The sequence below is a fragment of the Myodes glareolus genome, chromosome 1 (assembly GCF_982192425.1).
Source record: "Myodes glareolus chromosome 1, mMyoGla1.1, whole genome shotgun sequence".
Classification (NCBI taxonomy): Eukaryota; Metazoa; Chordata; class Mammalia; order Rodentia; family Cricetidae; genus Myodes; species Myodes glareolus.
The window spans coordinates 7,185,815-7,201,271 of record NC_142026.1 but is presented as its reverse complement, the minus strand read 5'-3'; the positions used below and the strand labels follow the sequence as shown (position 1 = coordinate 7,201,271).

Sequence of the window (15,457 nt, the reverse complement as noted above, 5' to 3'; positions counted from 1 at the left end):
CTAAAGGCACAAGCAACAGAAAAAAAGAACTGATGAACTAGAAATAAAAGTGAAACTATCCATGCCTCAAATAACAACATCAAGAAAGTGATGGAGCAGGGTGTAGCAGCACACACCTCTAATCCCAGCACTAAGGAGGCACAGAAAGGTAGGTATTGTAAATTTGAGACCAGTACATAGTGAGTTCCAGGATAGCCAGAGCTATAGTGAGACCCCTGTCTTGAAAAGACAAAAGAGAAAGAAAGGAAGGACAGGAGGGAGGGAGGAAGGGAGGGACGGAGGGAGGAAAGAAGAGAGAGAGAGAGAGAGAGAGAGAGAGAGAGAGAGAGAGAGAAATGACAATCAATAGACTGAGAGAGGAAAATGTAAATCATGTACCTGGTAAGGCACTTATACATAGATTGGTAATTCACTTTGAAAACAGGCAAAGGATCTAAATAGATACTTCTCAAAGATATATAAAGGACCAATAAAAACATATGAAATGATGTCTAAGATCATTAGGGAAATAAAAATCAAAACCATAAAGACATAGCTTTCTTGGCACCCACAAGAATATGAATATAACGGAGAAAATAGAATAGCAAATGTTAATGCAGACATGGAGACACTTTGGCCCTCATACACTGCTAGTGGGAATATAGAATATGTGCAGTAGCCTTAGAAAATGACCTGACAGTTCCTCAAACAGCTGCAACTGGATTGACATAAGGTCCAACACTTTCCTAGATATCTAGGCAAGATAATGAAACTATGTCTACATTGTATCATTTAGTCAAAGTGTCCAAGAACTAATGAGTAAAATAATGAGTATAATATAGACTATTATTTGGCAACAAAAATTAATACTGATAAATACTATATGGGTGAACTTTGAAAACATTATGCTAAGAAGCTTGCCACTATTAAGAATGCATTGAATGATTTCATTCATATGTAATGTCCAAAACAGATAATTTATAAAGCACAGAGCAGATTAGCAGTTGTCTAGGGCTGCTGTGTAGGGACTTTAGGGGGTGATGGTTTCTTTCTGAAGTAATGAGTATGTTCCAGGGTTGACTGTGGCAACAGATGCATAATTTGGTAACAACATTAAAAACTACTGAATTAAATCTACCAAACAGGTGTATTATATATAGTAAATAACATTTCAATAAAGCTGATAGAGAAGCTATAATGTCCTTTACAATACACTGGAGGTCAAGAAATCTACATTTTAAGATAATTCAATGTATTTTCTATCTGAATATATACATACATACATATATATATATATATATATATATAGCTTCTTATATAAAACTTAAACTTGTGCCTCATATTCAGGATTCCTTATACTGTCGATCCACAGTGACCTAACACTTTCTTCCTCAATTTGTATATACAGAAGTTCACTGAACACCACTGTCCTCATTTTGTAGTATATTTCGCTGCCTAGAATATACTTTTTACTCCTACCTATACAAATTCTTCAATATTCCATTGAAATGCTGCCTGCCCACCAAAACTTGCCACACGAATTTTCTTCTCTTCACAACTCTGTAGTTCTTCATGACAGCAGTGAGGTGTCCTTGTACCACCATCCCCTACAGTGTGTACTGCAAGCTCTTTGTGGGTGAGAGACAGAATATGTATGTTCTACTTATAGCAGCACCTGAACAATCTTCACTTGATATCCAGGAATTATTTTCTTAAGCACCTGAATACATTTTCCTGTGATTATTCTACCAACTATGAATTGATGATCAGCAAATGTTCCATGCTGATTCAACAAATTAGGTTGATAAACAACAACACATAATAGCAGAATATTACTATTATTATTTGCAGTGAACTACAACGCTTCTACTGACTCAAGAAACTGTTACCTCTTTAAGAGTAATAATGGCTGTTAGTGGTGGGGCATGCCTTCGATCCCAGCAGCAGCACAGGAGACAGAGGTAGGTAGATCTCTAGATCCAATGCCAACCTTGTCTACAAAGTGAATTTCAGGCCAGCCAAGTGACAAGGGGAGACTTCTGTCTCCAAATAAATCACAAAAAAAGTAAAATCTAAGAATATAAATGCTTTCAAGTAAGCAATAATTATCACTTTGGTGATGAAAAACAGGAAGCCTCCATGTTTCTTCCTGTCATCGCTAAGACAAGCAGGAGTAAATTTCTCAAAAATGTTTTATTAAATCCTGGTTAAATTAAACATTGTCTGTTACATCTACATCATAATTGCAACCAGAATCTCACAAGCAAATAACCAGGTTATTAGGATACAACTGAAATTCATTAAACAAATCCTAGTTTCAAAGAAGATCCATTAACATTCAGGAAAGTCAGCTTCCATCACTGCTGGTTGATCACTTTCTGATCTACCCTGTACTCCTGCATCAAGGTCATTACTGTTCCCAATCAAACTACTCTTTCTTTTTTGGTTTTTTTTTGGAGACAGGGTTTCTCTGTAGCTTTGGATCCTGTCCTGGTATTCACTCTGTAGCCCAGGCTGGCCTTGAAATAACAGAGATCCACCTGCCTCTGCCTCCAGGGTGCTGGGATTAAAGGCGTGTGCCACCACTGCCTAGGTAATTTACTATTCTTCAACCAAGGAGCAATCTTTTCTCCTTTCAGGGAAAAAAAAACCTGTAAATCCCCTAGATCACCTCCTCCCCAACCCGTGCTTTGATTTGCTTAGATCAAACCCTTACTCATGGCAGGCTGGTGCTCTCATGGAGTTACTGTTCTGAGATTTATGTAAGCAGCCTCTAGAACTACTTTGTAGTTCTGGATAACGTTTCATGGCTACAATATCTAATGTGTGAATAAATTATAGATAAGTATGTATTAGGGGAGGTACCACTTTATATTTCTCTGTTCAAATGAATGAGAATGTGAACGATGTTAATTTTTTCTTTAGGTAATTCAATAGATAGATAATCAAGTATCTAGGCAAAATATAATAAAATATATTTTCAATGTCTTTGTCTGAAAGAATTAAGAGAAGAACATAAGACAAAAAATCAGAACGTAAGAGTGTGTACAAATTAAGGGAAGAAATGAATTTTGAATGTTGGAAAAAACTAAATGGCTAACTTATTCATAATTTCAAAAAACTACATTTATAGACGTAATAAGCTTACTTACACTTATTTTAAAACAATTCTAAGCCAATCACGCCTTTAATCCCAACACTTGGGAAGCAGAGTTCAAGGCTAGCATGCTCTACAGGAGAAGTTCCAGGACATTCAGGGCTGCATAGAGAACACGACTCAAAAACAAAACAAACACAAACAAAAAAACAAACAGAACAACAGCAAGAACAATGATTCTAATGAAACATTAAAATGAAGGACGAACTAACAAAATAGCCATTTTCACGTTACCGGTTTTTGTGTGTCAATGAGCTCTGACACTATCCAGGACACATCTGCCTCACTGCAAACACTCAGAAGTCACTGCCTTAGAACCTTCCACTATCTGCCCTATTCTCACTGCAAACACTCAGCAGTCACTGCCTCAGAACCTTCCACTATCTGCCCTATTCTCACTGCAAACACTCAGCAGTCACTGCCTCAGAACCTTCCACTATCTGCCCTATTCTCACTCACCAAATCCGTGCAAACGCTTTGGGCACACCTTAATTATGCAGCAGGTAAAAATAGCATGTTAATATTTTATAACACTAAGAGAATCTCCAAGTGACAGTAATAGTCTTATGAAACTGTAGGCTGTATGGCCACAACACTTTCATTCTCAACTTATACCTACAAACAATTAAGTGTATCATGACAGGTTTACTTAATAACTAAAAGAAAAAAGTGGGATGTGCTGTCTAGAAAATCTGTCACATGAGCACATAAAATGCACTATAGCTTAATGCTGCTCTTAAGAGCCAAGAAGGAAACAAAAAGATACTAAGACTTGTTCTGTGCTGGGGTTGAAATGTACTTTACTTAGTCCAGCTAACTGACTAGGGACTTTCAAAAGGGGGGGGGGGACGACAGCGTGGTTCTCAGGACACAGCCATGCGTCAAACTATTCATTTTCTATTTAAGCAAGAAATACTAATTACAACTAAGAAATTAAAGAGGCAGAATGATTTCAAGTCCGAGATTAGCCTGGGCTACATAGTGAGTTCTAGCATAATCTACATAGTGAATTCTATCATAATCTGGACTACACACAAGACCCTCTCTCAAACAACCAAAATAAATATAAAAGAATCACCCTGCCTTCCAAACAAAACAAAAACACTAAATGAAACACTCTTATTTTATCAATAGAGAAAACTGCCAATACTTTTTTGATTAAAATAATAACTGAAAGGTCAGGATGGTTAAGAATTTAATGAAACAAGTCAAAGTCAGACTACACTCACCATCTCACTTGTCCCTGTGTACATCTTATTATTTAATTACAGGCTTTTATAAAGTGGAGCTGAAAAATAAGGCAGTTTAAATGTCACTTCCTCTCACAAACTACCCCACTATTTTTCACTCAAATAATTCTTGCTTAAATAAAGTTTTTGTTTGAGACCAGGTTTCACTATGAAGCCCTGGCTACAACTTACTTGTAGACCAGGTTGGCCCTGAATCCAGAGATCCAGCTGCCTTAGCCCCCCGGGTGCTGGGATTAAAGGTGTGCACTACTACTACCAAGCTTGGTGTCATTACAATTTAAAAGGTCATGTATGACCTAGAAATAGAATCAGCTCACCTAAAGGTTAATAGATTTAAGCATATCCATATTTAAAAAAATGCTTTCATAAAAAGATCCAGGCTGAAGAGATGAGTTGTTAAGAGCATTTACTGCTTTTGAAGAGGACCCAGGTTTGGTTCCAGGATCCACATGGTGGCTCACAAGAAACTCCAGTTCCAGGGGACCAATCTGATGTTCTCAATCTGACCATCTCAGGCTTCTGCACACACACAGTGCCCATTCATACAACCAAGCATACACATACATACATAAAATTTAAAGATTTTTTAAAACAGTCTTTAAGTGCTTATATAAACCAATTGCAAAGTCATTACAATTAGCCTAGGAAATGAGTGTCAGAGGGACGGACAGGTAAGGGAGAACAGAATTCAGGGCAGTCTTCATTGCATGCTATTATTTGTATGAAGAAGGAGATACACACACATATTTACTTGAAATGGATAGTGTCTCTGAAGACACATGGGCAATAGTGGTAAGAAAATAGAGGCTATTTTGTTATACTTTATGTTCTGTACTATAACCATCTGAATAATTAATTTAAAAAACAAAACTGAAAATACAAAAAAAAGGAGTCCTTTTTACTTCACCAAGAGTGCTCTCTTTTCTTTGATTATTTTCTAATATAAATAACTGTTCCCAGCAGTTCCTTGAGAGTAAAAAGTGAAATTCCTCATTGAATTTGTGGGACTTTTCTGGCCCAGTGTATTAAACACAATAAGTCTAGAAAAATTAAGACACCCATAAAAGGCCCCAAAGGTAGAAGTTAAAGTTAAGATGAACATGATGAACATTACAATTTGCTGAAGGAAAAGGACTTTCTATTTATCTAAAAATACCAAAAAAATATGCTATTATTCTAATTGTGCAAATGAGGAAACTGAGGCAGAGAAAGCAGACACTTTCCCTTGGTCACAAAATTCCCAAGTGTAGGCACGTGACCGTGACAGGACTGGCAATGCTGGGATTCAAACCCAGACTTGTAATTTTTCCACACCAAACAGACACTCTCTCATGACATGTTTGTCCACCATGGACTACTGTCAAGTGTTACCACAGTGTAGTCAAGTTCACACATGCACAAGGAATACACTGCTGGAACTATCTATTCTCTGATATCTGCTATAGTCTTTGGCTCAGATTTGAGCTCTAACTGTTCCAAATATAAAAGTCAGTTCTGGAAGTAACACAGCGAGAAAGACGGTTATATGAATATATAACTGCAAAGTTTATATGGCTGCATCTGCCAATCTACCTGTTTATGGAATTAACATTTTACTTTTCAGTGACAGTGTAAGCACTGTCACAAATAAACAATATTCTCTGATTAAAGGGGCATATGAGATGAGATTTAAAAAATACATAACTGATCTTCCACAACTACTCACAACAAAAACAATGCCTTAGGAGAGACACTTTTACCTTTCTAAGAATATAAAAATTGCTAAATTTAGAACTGATACATTAGCTTCTGAAAGAGGAAAAAGGAAATTTATGGATTGGGTTTCTGTTTCTTCAGGCTCTTGAGTGAAGTTTCCTTCAAAAGTGGCCAACACTAGTTTCAAACTCCAGAAGAAATGTTCCTTTAGTATCTACTAGATACATTCTTTCAAAAAATAATTATTAATCAGCAAGTTGTGTGTGAAAAAAATAAAAAAAATTCATTAGCTTGCTTTTTTGGTTTTTCGAGACAGGGTTTCTCTGTAGACAAGCTTTAGAGCCTGTCCTGGAACTCCCTCGCTTAGGGTGCCAGGCTGGCCTTGAACTCAGAGATCCGCCAGTCTCTGCCTCCCGAGTGCTGGTATTAAAGGTGTGTGCCACCTCTGCCAGGCTAGGCACATGTCCATGAATAAACAAATAAAAAATAAGTGAATGAATGAATGAGAGAAAGAAGGCACAGCTTAATTTTTCCTGGCCCCTAGGAGCCAGGAGAATTACAATGTAGCCTGGTTCCAGGTGAATGCTTGTAAACTAAAGTAGACAAAAAGTGTCCCAAGTTTCCTCTGCAACTGCTGAGAGTCAATTTAATTCTCCAAAAATAAAATTTAAAATATCTTTTAGTCAAGATTGACGAAAGGACACACCAGGAAAAATCTTATTCTTAGAAGGAAAGACTCATTTTCACGTATCATCTCTATTGGTTTGTAAAAGAATCGTTTGTAAAAACTACTTTACCACCATCATTACCATGTGTAAATTCTTCACTGTGTGGAGACAGGACTGTCTTCTTAATGCTATGGAAACTTTCCCCCACCCCATCTTAATTTTCTTGACAACAGCAAATTGTTGAAGTGCAACAAAGTTTCAGAATCCTTACTGACACACAGAAAAATCAAACACAATGACTCTATTATCAATCAGTATTTATTCCTAACCGAAGATCTTGCATGCATCAATCACAACTGTGTATTGAAAAACAGACTGTGCATCTTTCTAAGCAACTAAAATAATTTGAAGTGGGGAAATAATGAGTAGGTGCACAAAATTTTAATAGATGGCCCAAAAGTATCTTATGCTAAATCTTTAGAAGGCAGATGTGCTGCAAAGGGAGGCTACAATCCCACTGTAACTTTTGAGAAGATATGGCAGGTTTAAATAGGTCATACTGCAATACTCTTTCAAAATGTCTTTCAATCTTTAATGTGTCGATGACTTTTTGACAGTCCCCTTTGCCAATGTTCTAGGTGAAGGGAAAAAAGATACACCACAACCTCCACCGGCTTGAATTGTCGTGTACCAACCTCAGACTGGGATTACCTACTGCAACACACAAATAATGGGCAGTTTCAATGACTATTTTTAGAGTGATAATTATTTCAATCCTCTATTAAAGTATAGACAGAAGTGTGTGAGAAACATGGCAAGGAGTGAGCAAGATTAAGGGGAGATCCGATGACTCAAAAAGCTTGGCAAGACTGCCTCCCCCCAATGATATCAAGCAAAAAGTACCTCAGCTAATATTCGTTTCTTAGAAGGGTTTCAGAACGATGGACCTCAAGTGATTATTATCTTATTGAAAAGGGTTAAAACCGAAACTGTTTTCAAACACCAGCTTCCCTTTTACAAGATCCCAACAGTTTCTGTAAAAAGTTATTACAAATATGTCTTCTTAGCACCCCTTTCTTTCCCAAAAGAATGCATTTCCATGACTGCTGAGTTTTTTGTTTTTTGGTTTTTTTTTTTAATTCTTCATCTACAAAACCGAAGAATGAAGAAAATAGCCAAAAATCTCCCTTCGAGTAGCCAAGGGCAGAAAACAGCATTTTCTCCAGCCGCGTGGGAGCAGGGGAGAGGGGCATGAACAAAATACAGCACCAGAGAAAACCTTGGGTTTCGAACTTTATTGCACCAAGAGCGGAGAGGAAAGCAGGTCGGACGTTGCGGCTCGTCCGCTCGCCGAGCGGGCTCCGCCGCGAAGGCGGCAGCACCTTCACCTCCTCTGCCCTCAACTGTCGCCTTCTTCTTCCTCCTCCTCCTCCACCCCCCACGGGCACCCAGGCGGCGGCCCGGGCTGCCAGCCCGGCACAGCCGGGGCAGGCGAGTGAGCGTGCGAGCGGGCGGGCGGCGGCGAGCGGGGGGCGGCGGGCGGGCGGCCTCCCCCGGGGCGGCTCCGCTCCGCTCCGGCTCCGCGCCTGGCCCGGCCCGGCCCGGCCCGGCCGGCGGCGGGAACGCGGGCGCCAGCTTGCCGCGGCCGGCCGCCCGCTCGCTCGCACCCCGCCCCGGCCGCCCCCCGCCATGAGCGCCGCCGCTGGCTGCAGGCAGAGTCGCTGCCGCCCGGCCGCCGCTGGCTCCAGTCCGCCGCCATTATTCTTTGTTCGCTGCGAGCGGCGGCGGTGTTGTGGGGCTCGGGCGGAGGCTCCATCTTTACCGCGGCCCCTCCTGCGAGGGGAAGGCCCCGAGCGCTGGTGTCCGGCGCCTCCCCGGCCCCCCTCCGTCCCCCCGGCTCTCTCCGGCTCCTGCCTCCTCCTCCTGCTCCTCTTACCGGTGGTACAAGCTCCTCCGTCACTGCTTTCGTTCGCGGCCCGGATCTCGCTGGAGTTTTATTCTCTCCCCCACGTAACACACCGCGTCAAACTACACCTCCGCCGCGTCACTCACCAACACTCCGCTTCTCCCAGCCGCCCGGGCCACAGGCAGCAGCAGCCGCCGCCGACTGAGGAGCCGCAGCCAGGGAGCCAGCCAGCGCCGCCCAGTGCCGAGTGCGCAGCGGCCACTCACGGAAACAGCCGAGCTCGGCCCGGAGCCGCTCGAGAGGCCCCGCCTCCGCGCTTGCGGCGGAACCTGCCGAAGGCCTTCGGCTCCTTTCGGGAGCAGCCGGGGGATTGACCGAGGAAGGCCTGTGTAGGCGGGTTGAGACTGGCTCTGGAGGAACGGCCAAACCTCAATCCGGCGTGCGGAGGTTTCAAACGCCGGCTGAGGAGATTTAGAGGAAGCGGGGTTCGTGTGTGGCCAGATGGGGGGATTCCCGGGGTGGCGGGTACTTGATGGAAACCCCCACGCGGTCTGATCCTGAGGCGGAAGCAGACTGCCCGGGAACTTTGACTGCCGTAAGGGCCGGGCGCTGGAAGGGCAGGCAGTTGCCGGCCACCGGCCGGGGGAATCTGCCGAGAACTGCCTGCAGGGGGGCGAACTGATTTTTTTATTTTTACCGGAATGAAAGCTACGAAACACGTGGCACTTGAGATTCAGCCTCGCTGAGCGTACAGCCAAAGTCAACGTACAAAGACAACAGGGTACGTTGTCTTCCCTCTGAGGTCAGAGAAGTGATCTGCTCTGACCGATGCTGCTGTTAACTCTCGAAATAGACCCTCGCCCTACCTGCCTGACCTTTCTCAGACAACATCCTGTGTTGCCTTTTCTCAGCCATTTCTGCCCCGGTAGCGTGCAGCTGCAGCGCGGTGGTGCGGCTTCCACCCTTTGCACTTCTAGAACTTGACAGTATGACTTCCGTAGCCTTAAAGCTACTGCATGCAACTGCTCTCTGAGGTTGCCCCACCACCAGCTCTCCACCTTTTTGTTGTTGATGTTGAACCGCTCAGCCTTCTCCATATAATTTTGTTCCTGCTGGACTCTGGCCCTTACTGGCTTTTTGTAATGAAGTTTGCCTTCGTTCTGTATTCTATCCCTGCCTGCTTTCCCAGGGACATTGCATTGGAGTATCTTGACTTTCCTTTTGCTTCTAACCAGAACTGTAAACATGCTAATGCCTCTTCCTTTCTTTTAAAACATTCTTCTGGGACTGGTGAGATGGATAAAGGCCCCTGCCACCAAGCTTGATAATCTGGGGTTCCTTGCCAGAACCCACATAGTACAACCAACTCCCATAAATTGCCCTTTGACCTCAGCACTTAGCCATAGTACACAGTAGTATATGTAGCCAATAAATAAATAATGTAAGAAAAAAGCTTCCTCCCAAAGTCCTTGTCAGAGCTCCACCTGTCTTTTACTATATGACGTCACTCTTCCTGTCTATCTAGTTTTAGTCTCCTGTTAGAAGATGGTCCTGCCCCTTACTCGACCCTCCTGGGCTTCTTCCAAATACACTCTCTCCTCTTCTCTTTCCAGCTTTCCTCTTACCCCTGCTCTTCAATAACTTGCTTTCCCTTTAGCTAACTTCTGAGCTGGAACAATCTGAGCCCTGAGCTCAGAGAGTCCCACCATAGTCTCTTTCCTAGGTGGTTTCATCCTTTTCTGTTGGCTTCAAATGCTTTCTCTCCTGTCCTCCGGTCTTCATTAGGTCTCGCCCTGGAACTCTGAATTTGCCTTTCCAGCACCCTCTGCTCCAGGTCCCTGTGGGTGGATGACCAGGATATGTCAGTCCTACTGAGCTTGAGCTATCAGGGTCCCTCCTGCCCTTCCTCCCACAGTCCTTAGTAAAGACATCCATTCAGATACGCCAGAAACCTAACGCATGTCTGACACAAGTGAGGGCTGCCCCGGATGGTCTGCTTCCTGAAAGTTCGGGTGTATGACCTCTGGCCCATGTCACTTGCCCTCCCTGTGCTAAGCTGCCTTCACCTCTTGTAGTCCTGCCGGAGCCACTGTCCACGTTCTCCAAACTGCCATTGCCTCGCTCCAGACTGCATTTGTCACTGCTGCGCCATCCGGCCTAAAGCCCTTCAGTGGTTTCATTTTGCTTAGTACACACTGGCTAATGCTTCATTGTGTGGACTTGTCTCTCCCACCTTCTCCAGCTGTTTCCTTTACTCTCTGTTCTCCAGCCATTTTAACTAGTCTCTCTTTTGCAGGTGCTTCTCCCCCTTTTCCTTCTAGGGCAGGTCTCACCTCAGGGCATTTGCACCTGCCATTCCCTTGCCCCAGAATACCCTTATCAGGTCGTAATCGATCGCTTTCTTTTCTGATTCATATATCTGTAATTTATTTATTCGTTTTCCTTGTAAAGTGTGTACAGGGCAGGATTCCCTCTGTCTTTTTACTCCCCACCCTAGCAAGATGATGTCTAGAATATAACAGTGCTCATTAAATATTTTTTGAATAAACTAATTTCTGTGTGGTTCCAGACTATCTTTTTAATAACATCTTTGGATTCACATGCTACTCTTAATGAATTTGAGTTGTTGTAATAAAACATTAGACTTAGTAGCTCATGAACAAGTTTCTCCCAATTCTGGGTTCTAGAAGTCAGAGCAGACTATGCGTGTGGCAAGACTCTGAACCTGTCTGTCTTCTAGGATGCAAGTTACCATTTTCTCCTTGCAGTCCCACAATGTGAAAAAGCAGTCAAAAGCTCACAGGCTCCGTTTTTAGGGGTACTAACTGGGTGAAAAGATGGGTCAGCGATTAAGAGCACTTGCAGAGGAACCAGGTTCATTGCCAGCACCCACTTGGCAGCCTGCAATGGCTTGTAACTCGAGTTCCAGGGCATCTGTTGCTATTTTCTACCTTAAACTGCAATAGCTTTAAGAGTTGACCAGGAATGAAGAAAAAAACAGGCACAAGTAACTTAACGCTGGGATGGGCTAGGCCTTGCCCTTGGATGGAGATGCACCACAAACAACGGCAAAGAGCATGCTTATTATATATAGCATAAAAGGAGGCCGGTAGGGGAGCAGTCTGAGGCTGTAGTCATGGGGATGAGAAAGCTGCAGTAGGCACCTTATGCATATTCTGATCTTAGCTAAAGGACAATCTTTCCTTAGTCAATATCCATACTCAAAACAAAGGGGAGGCCTTGCCAGTCCCATGGGTCTGAGGCTTCAGTATCCTTGACATGGCTGTGATTGTATCAACAATACACATTCACTCAGGACTTCATCCACTTCTCACTCTCTTCTGGCATCCATGGGCACCAGGCAAAGATACATTAAATAAATTTTTAAGGATAGATACTGGTTATTTTTATCAACCACACAAACCTATACATACCTGGGAAGAGAAGCTCAGCTGAGGCACTGCCTCCATCAGACTATTCATTAACAATTGATGGGGGAGGACCCAGCCCGCTGTGGTTGGTGCCACCCCTGGGGAGATGGTCCTGGGTCCAAGGTCCAGCTGAAGAGAGGAAGGAGTGAGAGTATGAGCAAGGATGTCAAGACCATGAGGGGTTCACTCACTGAGACAGTCTGCCTGAGCTAAAGGGAGCTCACCAACTCCAACTGGACTGGGAATGAACGAGCATGGGATTAAACTAGTCCTGTTGAATGTGGTTGACAGTTGGGGCAGACTGAGGGGCCACTGACATTGGCACAGGGATTTGTCTCTACTGCATGGACTGGCTTTTTGGGATCCTATTCTCTTTGGATGTATAGCTTGCTCAACCTAGATGTAGTAGGGAGGGCCTTGGACTTGCCACAGGGCAGGGTGCCTTGTCCTCTTAGGATTGGAGAGGGGAGAGACGGGAGGGAGTGGGAGGAGGGGAAGGAGTAGGAATTTGGATTGGTATTTTTTAAAGTAATAAAATAATAAAAAAAAAAGCAAAGCAAGCTGAGCAAGTCATACAGAGCAAGCTGGTGTGCGGCCTTTCTGCATTGTCTTTGCTTCTGTTTCTACCTCCAGGCTCCTACCTTAGCTTCCCTTGATGAAGAAGCTCTAAGAAGAAATAAAGCCTTTCCTACCTGAATTGCTTTGGGTCAGCATTTTATCAGAGCAACAGAGAAACAAACTAGGTATGACATTCATATAGGCTCCTCACAACTCATTCAGCTCCAAAAGACCCTCCAACATTTTGGTGGGTAGGATTTCAGCATGACTCAGTTTCCCCATTTGTAAAATAAAGAAAATAGCATCTACCTCTTAATACTGTTATGATGATGAAATTGAAAGACCTGGATAAATCCAGACCTCTCTAACAGGAAGAGAAGAGCCAAAAATCTAAGATTAGCTGGTTCAGTGACTCTATTTCAGGAACTAGCTGAAGATAAAGTTAGATTATAATCTTGAGAAACAGGGAGTTACTCCCATGTGATTATCACTGGTATTTTCAGAATTTTCAATGTTCACTTGTATTTTCCAATGACGCCCTCCCTACCCCCTTTGGATTACTGGGTTGTGGTTTCTCCCTTAAATACCCCTTCTCCCAGCTACTTGAGGTCAAACTCCTCCCCTGCGTGTGTTATGAGTCTTGGCCCCAGCACTGGTACCTGTCAATAAACCTCGTGTGATTGCAGCAAGGACGGTCCCTCGTGAGTTACTGGGCAGGTCATGTTATCCCAAGACTTGAGTGAGAGTCTCCCCACACCGGGGGTCTTTCAAAATGAGGTGATAGATGTGAGATGGACTAAGAGCAGTGATTCCTCTTACTCTGGCCTGACAGAATGTGCTAACATCTTAGAATTGTCCCTCTGTGTCCTGTGTCACCCTCTGAGCTCATTATTGTTTTTTGTCATCTTGACACAAGCTGGGATCATCTGGGACAGGGAAATCTCAACTGAGAAAATGGCTCCATCAGATTGGCCTATAGGCCAGCCTATGGGGCATTTCCTTGATTAATGATTGATGGGGGCATTGTGGACAGTTTCAGCCCTCATCAGGGAGCTCTGCACTGTATCAAAAATCAACCTGAACAAGCCATGGAGAGCAAGCCACTAAGCAACATCCCTCTGTGGCCTGTGCTTCAGTTCCTGCCTTGTGAACTGAAGTAAACCCTTTCCACTCCAAGTTGGTTTGGGCCGTGTTTGTAGCAGCAATGGAAAGTGAGACACCTGCCAAACATTTGAGCTTGCACTTGTGTCTTCCTTCCCCTTTTGTTCACACTGGCCTTCATTTAGGCCTTGTTTCTGCACATTGACTGTGCTAAAGTGTGTTTTAGCAGGGGGGGAGGGGTATGTGCGCGCGTGTGAAACAGCTGAGTCACGTTTCCATCTAGTAGCCTCTGTACCACATAGCCTTGTTCATCCATCTCTATTCATTCAGTGTGATTTACTGTTCTGTACTTTGGGCATAATCTAGATTTGAAACCCAGTCTTCTAATGTATACTCTTCTTAGCTTCTGTCTGTACACCACAGATGTAAATCTGGAATGCCAAACATGCAAACACACAATTTGTGTTTCTTGGCCTTCAAGTCATGTTTTCAAATTCAATCTCTATTGGAAGAAAGAGAGGAAAGTAGGTAGGCCACGTGGACATAACGACACAGTAAAAGATGCAGTATCTTCAAGGAGACACAGTGGGAGACATCCCATGAGACAATTATAAAAAAAACTTCAAGTAGAAAGTGTACTTGAGAGCTTTTCTCTAACCACAACTTCCCTTTTTGTTATTTTTCTCTCTTGCTTCTGCTGTTAGACCTACTTTTCACCTTCAAGGGGTTCAAGTTCCTTGGACTTGCTTATTGAGGTTCATCACTCCTTGTGACTTGATTTTCTTCCCTAGCTAACCCTAAGGCTCCAATGATCTACTTGATTACCTAGTGAGCACCAACTCTGTGCCATGCACTTCTCTAGAAACCAGAGTGACAACAATAAACAGATCTGACTGTTTCTGCTTTCCCGGGGACCAAAATCTTCCAACTATCTGGTTTTGCTCATTTTTTTGTGTTTTCAACCAATATCATGATGGTCTCCATTGATACAGTGTCTACCAGTATCACAACACCCAAATCTTCATGTTCCTAAATCACTCTCCCAAACTGTGATTCATTTTGTAAGACTTCAAGACAATTCTGAAGCCATTTCTGACAATTCTGAACCCTCTCAGCCTCCGTGCCACAGGCTTACACTCCTCCCCTGGGAACCAAGGACCTAACAGCTACACATGCACGTACTCAGTTCCTGAACAATTACCCATACACGTATGTTTTGATTCAGTCCCTGGGAAACGAGGTCAAAATGACCTCTTACCTCATCTGATCTGGCAATAGCTCTCCAGCCAGTTATTGGTATTAGCCCTTTCCGAATAAGCCAATCATAATAGTCAAAGACCACCCCCCTTACTTCTGAGGCCTTTTCCTTTAAAAGTAACCTGTACCAACTATTCGAGGTCTCTCCGCTTCCTGGATGCTGAGGGACCCTGTAATGACAGAATTAATAAAATCCTCGTGCTTTTGCATCGACTGTGGTGTGTGTGATGGTCTCTGGGGGAGACTCCTTCTTGGTATTTGGACACTAGAGTCCAACAATTTAAACAACCTCCTCCTCTCATATCCATTTAGATGTTGTCACCGCTTGTGTTCTCCCAGGAGGCAGACCTGAGGCAAAAGTATCTGTACTAGTTTCTTAGAGAACAGAATCTCAGAAGACAGGAGGAAAGGAGAGGTGAAGATTCAGTCAAAGGCACGCTTACACCATTCTCCTT

At 43.3% G+C, this 15,457-nt stretch overlaps 1 protein-coding gene across 7 annotated transcripts in view; it reads right to left on the bottom strand.

Moving 5' to 3' along the window:
• Positions 1–8,866, bottom strand: part of Creb1 (cAMP responsive element binding protein 1) — a 53,457-nt gene extending 44,591 nt beyond the window's left edge. For 5 of the 7 annotated variants that reach the window (XR_007236897.3, XM_048459406.3, XM_048459410.3 and 2 more), the window contains exon 1: positions 8,686–8,822. The gene's annotated coding sequence lies outside the window, so the exon portion shown is untranslated. Of the gene's footprint in view, positions 1–8,685 lie in introns of all 7 variants that reach the window. The other 2 variants (XM_048459407.3, XM_048459409.3) reach the window with 2 other exon arrangements.
• Between the last annotated feature and the right edge of the window lie 6,591 nt (positions 8,867–15,457).